General features: G+C 39.1%; 1 protein-coding gene across 3 annotated transcripts in view; it reads left to right on the top strand.

The window, feature by feature from the left end:
• WAPL (WAPL cohesin release factor) overlaps positions 1-14,989 on the top strand; it is a 160,712-nt gene that overhangs the window by 48,792 nt on the left and 96,931 nt on the right. For all 3 annotated transcript variants that reach the window (XM_074591007.1, XM_074591008.1, XM_074591006.1), the window contains one exon: positions 11,309-11,466. The gene's annotated coding sequence lies outside the window, so the exon portion shown is untranslated. The remainder of the gene's footprint in view (positions 1-11,308; positions 11,467-14,989) is intronic.

Raw genomic sequence — 14,989 nt, 5'->3', positions numbered from 1 at the left:
CCATGCATCCCTTTCTTTGACTCTCCCTTTTCTATTAAATCAGATATATAATGCTGGTCTTCACTTCCAAGGGCCTTGATGGATTATCTATCTCCAGCTTACCTATCATCTTTCAGACAGCATTGGCTTGCCAGCTCTCACATTCTGTCAGCCAGTGATGCTCATTTTCATCATTCACTGAACAGAGTTTCCAACATGCATGATTTGCTTGTCTTCATGCAGTTCCTCATGCTGGTGGCAGTGGCAACAAGAGACACTGGCAATAGCTATGCTGCAGGCACACAGAGCCTACTGGCCATATGGTCAGCACTGACCTATATTGTCTTATTGTTACCTGCTACTTTCCTGCCAGTATGCCTCCATTTCTTGTCTCCCTATACTTTGATAACAAGCTCTTTGGAGCAGAGACTTCTTATTCTGTACTGGTATAATGCTTTAACTTGCCTAACATTTCTAGGCATGAGAGTAATGAAAACATGGTGGACTTCTATTCTCTGATAGTGTCGTGAATTTCCTTAACAAATATACTCTGCTTAATTTTTTGGTGATGAATTGGTACATAGTTCAGTGTGGTTACAATAAAAAGTCAATTGAAGCTCAGGCTTTTGTTTTAATAAAAATGTATACTTTGTTTGAAGATTGTTTTCAGAGATTAAAAAGCAAAACAGAAAGCCTTCTGAATAAACAAATATCTCAAAAGCAAACCTATATGAACTAAAGTGATAAAAAACACTGGCACTGATCCAGGCAAATGCTGGCAAGGATCCAGGAAATTATAGGCCCATCAGTCTTACTTCTGTCCCTGGGAAAGTTAGGGAACAAATCCTCCTGGGGGCTATCACAAGTCAAATGAAGCACATGATTGGGAAAAGCCAGCACAGATTCACCAAGGGCAAATAGTGCTTGACAAACCTGATTGCCTTCTACAACAATGTAATCTGCACAGTTGATGTGGGGCAAGCTGTGGACATTGTCTACCTGGATTTCTCCAAGGCTTTTGATACAGTTCCCCACAGCCTCCCCTTAGAGAAACTGATGCGTTACAGTGGAGACCAGTGGTCTGTGCAGGAGGTGGGGAGCTGGCTGGCAGGCTGCACCCAGAGGGTGTTGGTGGTAAATAGCACCTTTTCAAACTGACAACCTGTCACAAGTGGGATCCCCCAGGGATCCATATTGGGCCCAGTGCTGTTTAGTATCTTTGTAAGTGATGTGGATGATGGGATCAAATGTACTCTGGCAAAGGTTGCTGGTGACACCAAACTGAGTGGGGGAGTGGATGCTCATAAGGGAGAGCCACCCTGCAGGAAGAGATGGATAGGCTGGAAGAGTGGGCTAACAAGAACCTTATGAAGTTCAACAAGGACAAGTGTAAGGTCTTGCACCCAGAAAAACATAATCCAGGAGTGCAGCACAGACTGGAGTCTACCCAGCTGAGGAGCAGCTCTGTGGAAAGGGACCCGGGCGTCCTGGTGGACAAGTTCAATATAGGTGAACAGTGGGCTGCTGCAGCAAAGAAGGCCAACAGGATGCTGGGTTGCATCTACAAGGGCATCACCAACAGACATAAAGAAGCCATTATCCCACTCTACTCAGCACTGGTCAGGACACACCTAGAATACTGTGTTCAGTTTTGGTCCCCACTATGCAAAAAAGATGTGGAGAGGCTGGAGAGGGTCCAGAGAAGGCCCACAAAGATGATCAAAGGACTGGGAAGCCTGACGTATGAGGAAAGGCTGAGAGAATTGGGTTTGTTCAGCTGTGAGAAAAAAAGGCTTAGGGAGGACCTTATCACCACATTCCAGGGTGGCTACAAAGAAGATGGAGACTCCCTTTTTACAAGGAGACACATGGAAAAAGCAAGGGGTAATGGGTACAAGTTACTCCTGGGGAGATTCTGACTGGACACAAGAGGAAAAATTTTCACAATGAGAACAATCAGCCACTGGAATAATATCCCCAACATTGGACACTTAAGATCCAGCTGGACAGGGTGCTGGGCCATCTTGTCTAGACTGTGCTTTTGCAAAGAAAGATTGGACTAGATAATCCCTAAAATCCCTTCCAAACTGGTATTCTGTATTCCTCAGAAAGCCAAACTATTATTTCTCCCTTTACTCTTTCTTTTATAATTCTGCCTGCTCCCTACAAAACTGGCATTCCTGGTCATGACTTGCAGATGATGGTGCAAATCATGAAAATATAGTTGGGTAGTAATTTTGCAGCACAGCAGACAAACAGACAAGCATGGCATATGTGTGATTGGGAAAGCTATACCTGTATTCTTTACACTCTTCCTAGACATCTACAAATATGCTTGAAACACCAAAACATATTAAAAACATGCATCCTTGAATATGGACTTAATTTCTGGGCCTGATTCCCCAAAGCAGTTGAGCTATTTTGCACACCACCATACAGTTTCCTTCTTGTACAAACTGAAACTTAAGAATGTCACCAGTAGGAAGCAACCAGCCTCTCCCTGTATAATAAACAAGTGGACCCCATGATGAGGGACATCAGATTTAGATAAGCCTTATCTCACTTCTGACTGAATGATTCAGCTACTTCTTTTCCTAGTAAGAAAAATCAATGTGCTCTTTTCTAAGTAGAGCTTCAGTAATGGGACTTAAAACCGCAGAATACCTTGATAAAGAATGGACATTTAGAGGCATTTTTCCCCGATTACAAAAACATTTTCTTCATATGTTTTTACCCCTTTTTGCAGAATTTAGTAACAAAATGTAATTTACTAGTAGTAAAATTCTTGTCCTCTCCTTGGTCCCCCAAGAAAGAACTCTACCCAGCCAAAAAGTTAAGCCTTTGCCTTTATTACATAAAGAATATTTTACTCAACAAATGCATTGCTGCTGCCTTTGACACGAGAAGTGAAGACACTACATTTTTTCAGTGTTTATAGTAACTCATTGACAGGGAGAAGAGGCAATGAGAAATGCAGTCACTTCCGTCTTCACAAATTTAAGTGAAGATAAGTTCAAAAAATCCTAGCCATGCAATCAGTACGAACTGTTGGTATTATATTGCTGACTATGGACATACTTAACGGTCTACTCAGTCTTTTTGTTTTCTAATTCATTGACTTGTGGTAGAGTTACTTTCTTGGACTTCTTTTAAACTGAGAGAACAGGGCTGTTTATTTTGCAGTTCACAGAGAAGTGTCCTTGTGCAGCAATCGGAACTAGTTACCATCATCAAACAACTGCAGCGATCTCAGTGTGCTCTAGTGTCTTGCAGACAGCAAGTCAACAACAATCATGTTGGTCACTCAATAAAAACAATAGAAAAATAATCTTGTGGCAGCATTCTGAAGTTAGATACCAAAAGAAACTCAAACCTGTTTTCTGAGCATAAACATTTCACAATTAAGGAATAGCATACCTGTTAGGAGTCAACTTTATAGTGCACCAAAACAGATATTCCACAGAACATACAATAAGCTTCCAGATCTAATTACCTTTACTGAATTAAGTAGTTTTGTACTTTTATCATGGATCTACTCCTCAGATCACGAGTCAACACAGCTCTACTAACTCACCTCTTATCACTCGAGGATCTGAGCTTCCCATTACGAAGCAACTGCAAAGCTAGTATAAATTGCCCAAGGAAGATTCTGCCACAGAAAGAGTTTCCAAAGCATGTTCCCTTCCTTGCAATGCTTGTTACCTGACAGAATCCAGTTTCTGGACAAGCCCTCCAGAGCTGCTTTACAGTGGGAAAACAAGGGAGGGTTTTTTTTCCATTCACTGTGCTGATTTGAATACTACAGGACCTCATTCTCCACAGGAACTTCTTGATGGTTTAACAAGTGACTTGGTTCTATTGCAACTTCAGTTCAACACCTGTTGAGCAAAAAGAGTAGCACTTCTTTTTCCTGGGGATGTTTTAAGATGATCAAACAGTCCAGTGTTCAAACGCTAAAGCAAACAAACAAAAGTTTAACTAATAATAAAGAAGAGCAAGAATTTAAAATTGGGACATATGTGTTTTACTATGTAGGAGAACAGCAAAGGCCAGCTGCTCTACAGGGGCCAAGGAGCAGAGGACAATAATAAACCAGGAGCCTCACCAGCCAGAGCACCATCTCAGAGCATATGAGTCAGGTGAGCCAGGCAGACCCAGGGATGGTAGTCAGGATTAGCTGGGAGCGTAGGCCATCAGGCAAGTCCATGCCAGCGAGGTAGGTCCGAGGCAAAGCTGGGAGCAAAAGGCAGCAAGTCATGGTCAGTGACAGTACCCAGGGCCAGATCAGTGAGTTCCATGGCTAGGTACAGGCATAGCTGTGACAGGCTAAGGAAGGAAGTGCAGGGCCAAGCCTAAGCTTAAATGCAGCCCCTAGCCCCATGGGTAAAGGGGGTGGATGAAGGTGTCAGGTGAGGCTGGTCAGGGCAATTAAAACCTATTAGTGCACTCAGGCCCTTGACAGACCCTGAGTCTCAAATTCTTACTAAATTCTCACCACTAAATTCTTTATGCTAAATTAAATTCTTAATAAATGAGCACATTTTCACAAATACAGTCTTACTACCTTGCACTGAGGTCACCCTAAATACCTATTTACCATCTGGCCATTTATTTAGGATCTTAAGTTTGGATTTGGAATCTTCTGACATTTGTGGAGTTAAGAGCAAGCAATCTCATGAGGCGTTATTTATTTATTTATTATTTTAAATCATCTGTTGCATTAGAGAAATATGTTGGTATTTAATAAATATCTCTAAGAACAGAAGACAATGAGAATAACCATTCTGGGTCAGTCCAGTCTTATCTAACATCCAGTAGCTAAAAGCAGCATGCCAGGAAAGAGTGCAAGAACATGGTGAGATTTCCCTAGAATACACTTTTCAGCCTCCAACTATATGCAGCTCAGCAAATCTATGCCTCTCAAATCATATTTCAGTGATCTAAATCAAACATTGATGGGGCTTTTGTGGGTTTGTAAGAGGATTCGGTATGTAAGTTAGAATGTAGTTTCAAGTTACCGACATAAAAGTCAGGGAAAAGAAAGGCTGCGGTCTGAACCATGGAGTTATTTTGGTCCATGTCAAATTGCTCTTTAGCTTGAGCACAGGCCCAGAAATCTAAAAGCTAACACAGCCTCTCTTGGAAAGCTTTGTGTTATTTAAAACACAGTCATACTACAAAACCAGTTTTCATCTCAGCTCAGCAACTCTCTTCGTGGTATGCAAGTACCTTTCAAAAAAGTTGCCAGAACAAATGAGCTGAGATACAAGCTCCCTTTCCCTCCTTTGTCGTAATGATTGGAACAGAAATCATTCCTCTTAAAATGAATTTTTGGTTCACAGATTTTAATGCAACATCTTTAAAAAAAAAACCAAAGATCCTAAATAGCCTTATTAAAAGCTCTGATTTTCAAGGTTTGATGATCAGAATTCTGAGATTTGCATTCCAGAGAAGTGCCTGCAACTAACTGAAGCACCCAGAATGACTAGCTGAAGATTTAGTAACATGTGTTTTGTATAGGAATAAGGCTTTAAGAACTGAGAGGCTCAATAAAACCAGAAATCTAGCAGAGTAATGCAACATTTAAATAGTTTTTAATCATTGCTGTTTCTCAGGCTTTTCCTGCAGTACTTTGATGGTGCTTCTACTGAATTTCTTACCTCCACTCATTAGACATTACTGCAGTAAAAGGCTCTTCACGATTCATTGAGTGCAGAAAAATAACGGCGGGAAGACTTTAAAAAGAACAACTGTTGTGCATTCTCTAACCATTCCACTGGGGCTGAGTTTTTAATGTTTGGTAACCAGTACAGTTATGAATATATATGCTCCCAAACTGGAAGTAATGATCAGTATTGAGAGGTCACGCTAGAGATCATACTATGAGAAATATTCACCCACAGGGAGCTGGGTATTTTAGTCCTTTAATGATGATCTGTGTGAGTGCATTTTGGAGCACTGGTTCTGGACTTTCACCTGTGTACTTCTTCTGAGATCACTTGATGTACTTTTCTGAAAGCGCATGCATAGAACTCAAAGATGCTGATGGCCTTTTGTACAGTGTACTTATCTAACTAAACTCTGAGGAATTCTTTGCTGTTTGTGTTTAGCTTTGAAAGCTACTGCTTTTACCTGCCCTGCCAACTTGGTATCACACATTAAGTTGTGTGTCTGAAAACTATCTAATATTTCCAATTAATGCGAGCTTGCACGGCCTGTCTTTGCACCAAAACAGTTACAGCAAAAAACAGAAATAATGGCATGTTTTCCTGACTTGACACCATCCCTCCCCAAAATTCATGAAACTACACCAGGAACATGAAACACAGGAGTACCATCGTTAAAAACAAAGTGTGTGTCATATAGAGAAACAAAGGAGAGGGGCAGCTGTAATCTAGCCCACGGATATCATTTGCAGATGATTTTCCAGTGTCATAATTGTTTCTACATTGAACTTAGGTCCGCTTCTCTGGAGGGACATTAAATACAATAATAGGGGACATATGCAACAAACAGGGTAAAGTATAAGCCATTTGGCCCTCTATGAGAGTAACGGTTTGTGTTTCAACAAAAGAATTAGGAACTGGAAGGCAGTGCTTTAGGAGACTTGAGCAAAAATTTTGAAAAAGGAAAATTACAGCTTTACTATGGAGTGGCAGATAACTCCATATCCTACTGGTGGTGCCGTTTGCTGTCTGACATAATTTTTAGAAGTACTTCATCTCAGTTGAGTCTTACAAATTATACCTGAAATTCAGCACCGGAGCTGTATTAGTTAAGGTTTAATTAATTATTATTTACATTTAATTATTTAAGGGAAGAGAGAAGTTGTTTCTACAATTTCACCATGAATAACAGTGTTCAGTCATGTGTAGCTAGCAACTTTTATGATGATGTATGAGCCAAGATGAAACTCAGCAGTTTTCCTTGATAATGCTGGCTCTGTACTGTTAAAAGGACTTCAAATATCAGTACTCCAGAAATGTAACAATAACTGTGGCATAAAAATGCTCTTTTAAGAGTTTGTGGTTTGTTTTTTTAATTTTTCCTAGCTATAAATATGTTTGAAAAGTAAGTGTTGTAAAAGATCTTCCATATGACATACTAGTGACTAGGCAGGACTGAATACCAAAAAAGCCTGTAGCTCCTTTCTAGCTACTACTGGAAGTCAAAGGAACAGACACTTTTTAACATATGTCTGAATAAGCATGCTATTTTCCACACAAGATTTCACCTGAATATTTTTGTTGATAGCTACATTATTATAACTATACTAGGCTAATGCTTCTGAAGAACTAGATTTAAATTAGTTGAAGGCATTTGATTTAGTGCAGCTGTTATTGAGATAAAGTCTGTATCAAAACAAACTGTACAATGAAAATCTTGTTTCAGATTTTTGCTTTAATAAGAAGAATGACATAGACAAGGAAAAGAGGCAAAGGACACAAATTTAAAATCAGTCATTTCCATCTTAACGCAAGAAAACAGTTTTTTACTGTGGAGGTGGTCAAACTTTGAGACAGGTTGCCTAGAGAGGTTATGGAATCTCCATCTTTAGATCTATTCAAGAGCCAGCTGGACACAGTCCTGAGCAACCTGCAGTAGCTGACCTTGCTTGACCAGGGTGGGTGGACTAGATGATCTGAAGAAGCGCTGTCAAACCTCAGCTATTCTGTGACTGTCTGACTGTAGGGAGGAAAGTGAATTCTTCCTTGTTGACTGGGGTCTATTAGGCAGAGCGGTAAGAACATATCAGGGCTCAAAAATTCTAACATGCATATAATATGAAAACAACAGCTCCACACTGATGAGCTCGGAATGCAGCTTCAGGGAAAAAAAACCAACACCATATCTTAGTGAGATGAAAATCTGAAAAACATCTCTCTCCTATCACAAAGAACCTAACCCAAAAGTGAATGCTGACATGAGGAATTAACCATGTGGATACTCATGCAATACTTCTGGAATAATATAATTTAGAATTTGATAAGGTTTGGTTATAACTTGTTGACTTTGTAGACACGAGCAAATGTTAAAAGCATATTTTTCCCAGAATATTCACATATACAAATACTTCCCTTGTTGAAGTAAAAATATACTAAAAATTAAATAGTTTATCTTTGTCCAGCCATTTGCAAGTTGTTTTCCTGTTCTGGTACTTGAGAAATCACAATGGAAGCACTTCTCCCCGCCCAGCCCTTACTAAAATCCAATTTTAATTCAATTTTGTCTGTCTGACAGAAGATTTCACTAGTTGGAAATAAATGCTCATTGATAAAATTAGTATTCTGAGTTATAGGTAGTGTCTTTATTGATATTCTATGGTCAATAGCAATTCCTCTCCTCTATAGAAAAAAATATATATGCAAGTATTTTTATAGGTTTTATTACCAAGCAGTTCTACTAGAAATTCATTTAGTTGATGTTAGCAAAAATGTATGTGATTATTTTGGCTGTTCCCTGATCTGAGTTCCCTTTTTGTCTTCCTTTCTTCAGGAAACAGTCACAGGTCTTCAATTACACAATAGTCCAACTGTTTAGAAACTTCTCTGCATTGGAGGTAGAAACCTTTCTCCAGGCTAGACTGCAGCATCTAGCATTCTACCAAAGATTTTTTTGGTTTACAACAGATGCTTGCCATGTTTTGCCAGAGGCTTGAGCATTTTACAGCTTTTCCTAAACATCAGTTGCTAGTACAAAACCCACACATTTCCTCCATCCTTTTTCAAGAAATTGGAGTAAAGAAAATTATTTGTCAGCTATAATGTGAACTTCTCATTTCCCCTGTACTGAATTTCAGAAACCAAGTGCTGTGTTGAAACTGAAGTGGTCTCCAGGTAAAGTATCTTTTGATAAAATGGTGGCGTTCTAAATACAAATGAGCTTTCAGGCCAAAAGAATCTGTATCCATATTAAGGAAAAAATTACAAATGTTTAGACATCTCCTAAGGTTCCTGCAACAGCTTCCTGGCATTGTAAAAAGAATTACAATCCAAGGGATTAAGTTCTTTTGATTGACCAGAAAATTTTTATGCAGATACAGACCTTAGAAAAGTGGGTGTTCATCTTAAGTTTTCAATGGCCGAGGCTACTTAGCTGTCTCTTCTGAACTAGCTGTGTGCCCTCTTTAAATGCCTCCCTCCCAAGTCATTCCATTCTGCGATAAGTGTCTAAGACAGCCAGAATAAGCCACCCTCTAGGGTTGCCTGTCTCTCTCCACACTGCTACAGAGAGGGCATTGATGACTAGCAGAAGCAAGTTGTAAAACTCTTGCTAAGGTTAGCCGAGTTGAATCTACCCTCGGGGCATAGCTATGGGAGAAATGCAGCACATGGGGGGAAAAAAAATTTCATTATGCTGAGGTCTGCCTTTTTTTTTTTTTTTTAAACTTCTTTACTTTTTCTGTCCCACTAGTACTAGCAGACCCAAGAAACGTGACTTTGAATTAGTCTTGAGCTTTCCGTTATTATTGGGACTACTTCACATACCACTTCAGAAGTCGCCTCTATTACTTAAATGTTGTATTGAAACCATACAGGAGACTGCTCTGTGTATTGAAGGAGATTCCTTTTTAGGAAATAGTGTATTAGAATGGTATGTTAAAAAACAAATCTCTCCTTAAATACCAGAAAATCTCAAAGTCTTCGCGATGGGACAGTGCCAGCAAAAATAAATGGTAAGGGACTTACCACTGCAGTGATAGATAATGCAGGGAAATTACTGCATCTGTTACTAAGGCAATCTTAAAGAATCTTCATGTCTGCAAGAAAAACTAGTAAAAATCAGCAGTGCTGGAGCTAGTGAAATAATTTCCGAACAGTTCCAGTAAATAACAGTATTAATGCAAATACAGAGGCATTGCACTGTCATTTGAAGTTCCTTGCTTTCGCTGCTCTGTTTTCATGTTCTGTGATGATTTATTTCAATTTATCTATAGGAATGTGGTGTTACTGAATCTAAAACCAAGAGCTTCTACTGCTGCACAGTGAGGGGTTAAGCAGGCTAGATATGAGGGAGAGACAAAACAACCTGTGTCATAACTGCAGTGCAGTTCTGACATGGTGCATGTTTTTAGAAAACAAACATGCAACAAACTGATCATTTGCCACAGAAGCCCTTAAATTGCCATAGGTACTCCTAGTTTTTAACTGTATCTCTATCTCCTACTCGTGATCCAAATCAGTCCAGATCATTAGCAGGAGACAGGGACAACAATTTCATACTTGAGCTTCCCAGAGGTCAGCAGAGACACTGGGGTGCAGCTTTCCTGCTGTGGAAAAGGACAGTTCAACACATGCTCTTCAAGACAGCACCACAACCCAACAATTGAAATTTGAATTTGCCTGAGGGTCTGACTTTCATTTATGGTGACACTGTCCTGTCATACAAGGGGACAAACCAGGTTTGAATGCAAACAGATCCTTTTATTCTGACCATACTACAGAACCCTTCTGCTTGACCAGGAGGAGTACAGTGTGACTGTGAGAAAAATCAGAAACTATTTCAAGTGGCATTTTCTTTGTTGTTGCTAGGAGAGTGACAGAAGGAAATAGGATTTTTGACTATTCTCTTTAGCTTGCTAGTAAGTTAGCAGCTAGAAATCCTAAAGCTTAGGGCATACATTTTCCCTGTATCTATTTGCACCAAGGTAAATAATTCCAAGTTAATATTGCTTATGTATTCATATTAATATAAGTTAATAACATGTGTTTATCTCTTGAAATCTTGTTCTTATAGGTCTGGGGGATGGAGTTCAAAAGACTTTGCACTGATTATCCACAACTTTGTGGTTTAGGCTAGGCAAAGGAAAGCAAGTAAGAAGGAAAAAGTATTCCTGAAGGAAAATACTTGTAGTATAAGATTGTTGGAGTCCTGAGGTCCAAAATATCTTGGGCAAATGACAGTTGTATTTCTAACCATACACCAAGAAATATATTTCTTTGCAACCATATAGCTCTGATAGTACATGCTAAGTAACTTGTATACTTGAGGAGACAAAGTAGTTTTAGATTAGTCTCTCATGGGTTGCCACTTATATGGGAATAGGGTGCCTAAATGTCCTCCTATATATTCTGAAGTCTCTTGGAAGGTCCAGAAGCTTTGAAGATAACCAACAAGGGGAAAAAGTTAATGCTAACAGAAGTGAGTTAATAACCACATTCCCTCTTCTGTTATCTAATGTGATTAGCAAAGGAAAGAATTAATTAGCATGATATGAGGCAGGAGATTGACACTGTTTAAATTTAGGATACAACTTTACACTGACTGATTTATTTACCAAAAGTAGATACTAGTCAGTTGATTTAATTTCAATCTTCTTCCTTCACAGACATTACCAGAAAACCTTTTTAACAACCTGTCCCCACCTGAGGACCTTTCTGCTCCACTTCATACAGAATGCTTGGCTCTGGATCTCCTTGCAGAAAAGTCATGGCTATTAGGTGACAAGGTCTAACAGGAAAACATCACACAGACATGTGGAATCAGGTACATTTAAAACTCCCATTCTGTAACTCTTCTTTTACAACCACCTGCACTATCTGTTATATTGAGGTCCCAAGCCTTGATTCACATAGGCATGTAGTTTCTATTGCTCTGTCCCACAGCTGATGGCACATTGTCATTTTTGAGAATTAATTTAGGTGACCAAATCTTACAGACATTTGATAACCTGGCATTAAGTAAGATTTTCCTCAAAATTTCACTGAAGTATTTAAAAAAAACTGGCTTTGAAATATGGTGTAGATTATCAGTGCTGACAGCCTAATATGAAGTCTAATTATTACAGCAGTGCAACAAAAATAATGAGGGACTTAAAAGTGCAGGTGATGAGTTAAATACTATATTAAGCAAGATGTCTGCAGTCTACCAAAGACATCAGCTATCAGACACCTGTAGAATAGCATGCAGAAAATAGCCAAAATATATAATCTGTACTGAACAGAGGTGCTAGTGACTACAGTGTATGTATCCAACATACAAAGTAATTCCAAAGCACAAAGCAGGAGGTGATAGCCAAAGATAAAAGGAGCTGGAGTTCGTAGCCTCTGAATTCAAGAGATTGAAGAGCCAGATCTGGTTGTATAGGGCTTGATAACAAACTCAGAGTGCACCATACTGCCCTTAATGAAACATGAGAAATCCAGTATAAGTAAACTCACATACCTGGGTACTGCAAAGAATCTAGAACCTGGAGGTGGTAGGATGAGGAGCTGCTGCAGTGACTGAGGAGCCTCCATAGTGCCAGCAGCCCCCCACCAGGGCCAGACTGTGGGCCCTGGAGAGCAATAGCAACCAGAGACAGAGCAGCTCACAGCCAGCAGCAGAGTCATGCTCTGCAAGGAGCAATAAATGTGAAACACCACCCTGTTAACTTTGAAAACACTGCTGCATATGCATGAGTTTTCCATTTTTGCACTACCTTGTATGTTCCAAAGTTTAGTGGAAATTCCCCTTACATAGAAGGTGGATGAAAAACAGAAAAACATAGTAAAGGGGAGAACAGTACAGTGGCACAGGACAGAGCAGCGGAACGGAAGGAGACATAGCAAGGAACTGACTAAAGGAAGCAGTAACATACCATTCATCTAACAACAGTAACAAGAGGTGCCAGTCCCTTACTCTCTGGGAGCAGAAATAAATCTACTTACAGCATTAATCAGTAATGCCTGAAATCAATAATACATAACAGACTAATGGATCTGAAAAGTCATTAGTGGTGTGTAGGAAGCTTACTTCCTAAAAGTAATCTGCATGAACATTAACATTAGAGCTAGTCAGAGAATGGATAATCTTGCCTGTGGAAAACCTGATATTATATCTTCAAGTGATATGAAAAGCATAAATTCAGGGGGTTTGCTTGAAAAGAAATGTCAAAATAAGTCTCTTGATAGGTCCCTTTCAATATTTTTGCATTAAGCTTCTAAACTAAAAATGTTTATTTCAAAAATGTGAAAGAATGCAGATATTCAAGGGGCTTTTTCTCCAGTTTTTTCATCAGTAAAACTACTGGAAAAATATCTATTTGAACTGTCTTTTGCTAAGGGACAACTATTTAGAATTTTTTTAGTAAAGCTGTAACTAGCACCAGAAGTGAATGATGTGGGAAACAATGAAATACAGTGACTATGCCATCTTGCTACCTTTCCCTTTAGCTAGATAAAAAGCCAAGTAATTTTATCTATTGTATCTAGACAATAAAAGGCTGTTCCGTTACAGGGATGTTTTGTTGCAGGTTTTTTCTTATTCTTTAGACAGATGGAAAAAAGCTGCAAGGGCTGTGATAAAACTAGTAAGTCAAATCAAATGTATTTTTTTTAAGGAATATCTACTGACACCAAATGTGTTCATCTTGCTAATGGTTCTGGCATAACATTTATGTGAGAGGATTACAAATTTGTAAAGCAAGTCTGTCACAATCATCTGTTCAAAGAAGGGACTCCTCTGGAAGAGCTGCTGTACTTAGACAAGAATGGCCTTTGAATGTCCAAAGCAGATGAAAAAGGTCCCTTCCAGGCTCTGCTCCCCAAAAGACAAATATCTCTATTAAAAAGTAGCATAGGAACAGCATGGGAGGAGGTATCTTTCATTTCCACCACCCATGACAGGGGAAAAACTTTTAAGATAGTTTTCAGAAAAAAAATTCTGAAATTCTGTATGAAATATTTTTAAAGGCAACCAGCAGACATTTGAGACCTCCAAAAGTTAACAGAAATGCTGATAATATTACTTCCTTCTCACTCTGAAGGAGATTTAGTAACTTCAGGCCCCACTACTAGTTTGCTTTCCTTTGGTTTTTCCCTTTGGTCCCTTTCTTTTTTTGACTAGAAGTTCCTATTTCCTTGAAAGGCAGGTTAAAAACAGAGTGTAGCTGGAAATAGCAAATGAGGTTAAATTCACTTCTACAGCAAGTCCTATTAGTCAAACTGGTTTCTGAAAACTGGGCAAGTTTCCAGAAGTGTTTATAGATAAAAAGGTATAAAATAAGACTGCAGAAGGTCTGTAAGAACCAGTGTGATAACTTAACATATTTGGTATCACTTAACCTCTATCAAACCTAATAAGGACATGAAGCTTATGGTAACTAAAGCATTTGCTAAGTCATATTGATTTTAATGTTGTTTATGTGTGTGGTATATTAAAGCATAGTTAGCTTTAACAGACCCTTTGCCAGTTCGGAAAGTAGGTATATGACCATTTCACTGACTAACATAGATCCTTGCTAAACAAGTGAATAATTTACTGCGCTCAAACCATAGAGGTCCAGCTGTCATCCACTGAACTGGACTAAAGCAAACTCTGGTAAAAGCAAAAACTCTCAGGTGACTTCTCAGTAGTAAGAGCAATAGCCACCCTGAACACACACGTGTTAAATCCTATAATGGTAGGCATTGGAAGGGCGTTGTGTACTTTCAGGAGTTACATGAAGAGAAGAATCACTTTATATAGTGTTACACATACCAACCTACCAGTTCAGAAGATGTCATCCTAAGGGTTAGAGTCCTGTTGAAAAGAAATTGTGACTATAACTGGAAGAAATTAACAGTAGGACGGCCTCAAAAAATTGCACTCGGATTATTTAAGTAGTGTTCTGTGAAAGCTTGAGAGTTCAAGCAACAATTCATTTACCCAACTTATGCCGTTCTTGTTGTACTGGAGATATTGCCTTAGTGAAGTAATTTCTTTTCTCACTTTTTTCACCTTACTCAGTTTCTCATCCCCCACCCGATTTACTGTTCTTTCATTTTCCTCCCACCCTTCATTTCTCCCTTCCTTTTTCCTCCAAGTTTTCTCTCATTCATTCCTCTGTTACTTATCCTTTCTTCATTTTAATATCTTCTTGTCTCTGTGGAAGACTAAATAGTTAGTTTTGTAGGAAATCGGACAAACACATAAGCAAGCTATTTTTCTTAACAGGGAAGTGGTGGACCGTATCAGCAGCAAACTAATCTCTGGGAGTCTAACAGTAATTGCGTGGAATAATTCAGAGTTTCGTATCTGCCAGTCCCAC

This window comes from Larus michahellis, chromosome 6 (genome assembly GCF_964199755.1).
Source record: "Larus michahellis chromosome 6, bLarMic1.1, whole genome shotgun sequence".
Taxonomy (NCBI): Eukaryota; Metazoa; Chordata; class Aves; order Charadriiformes; family Laridae; genus Larus; species Larus michahellis.
This window is presented reverse-complemented; position numbering and strand designations above follow the sequence as displayed.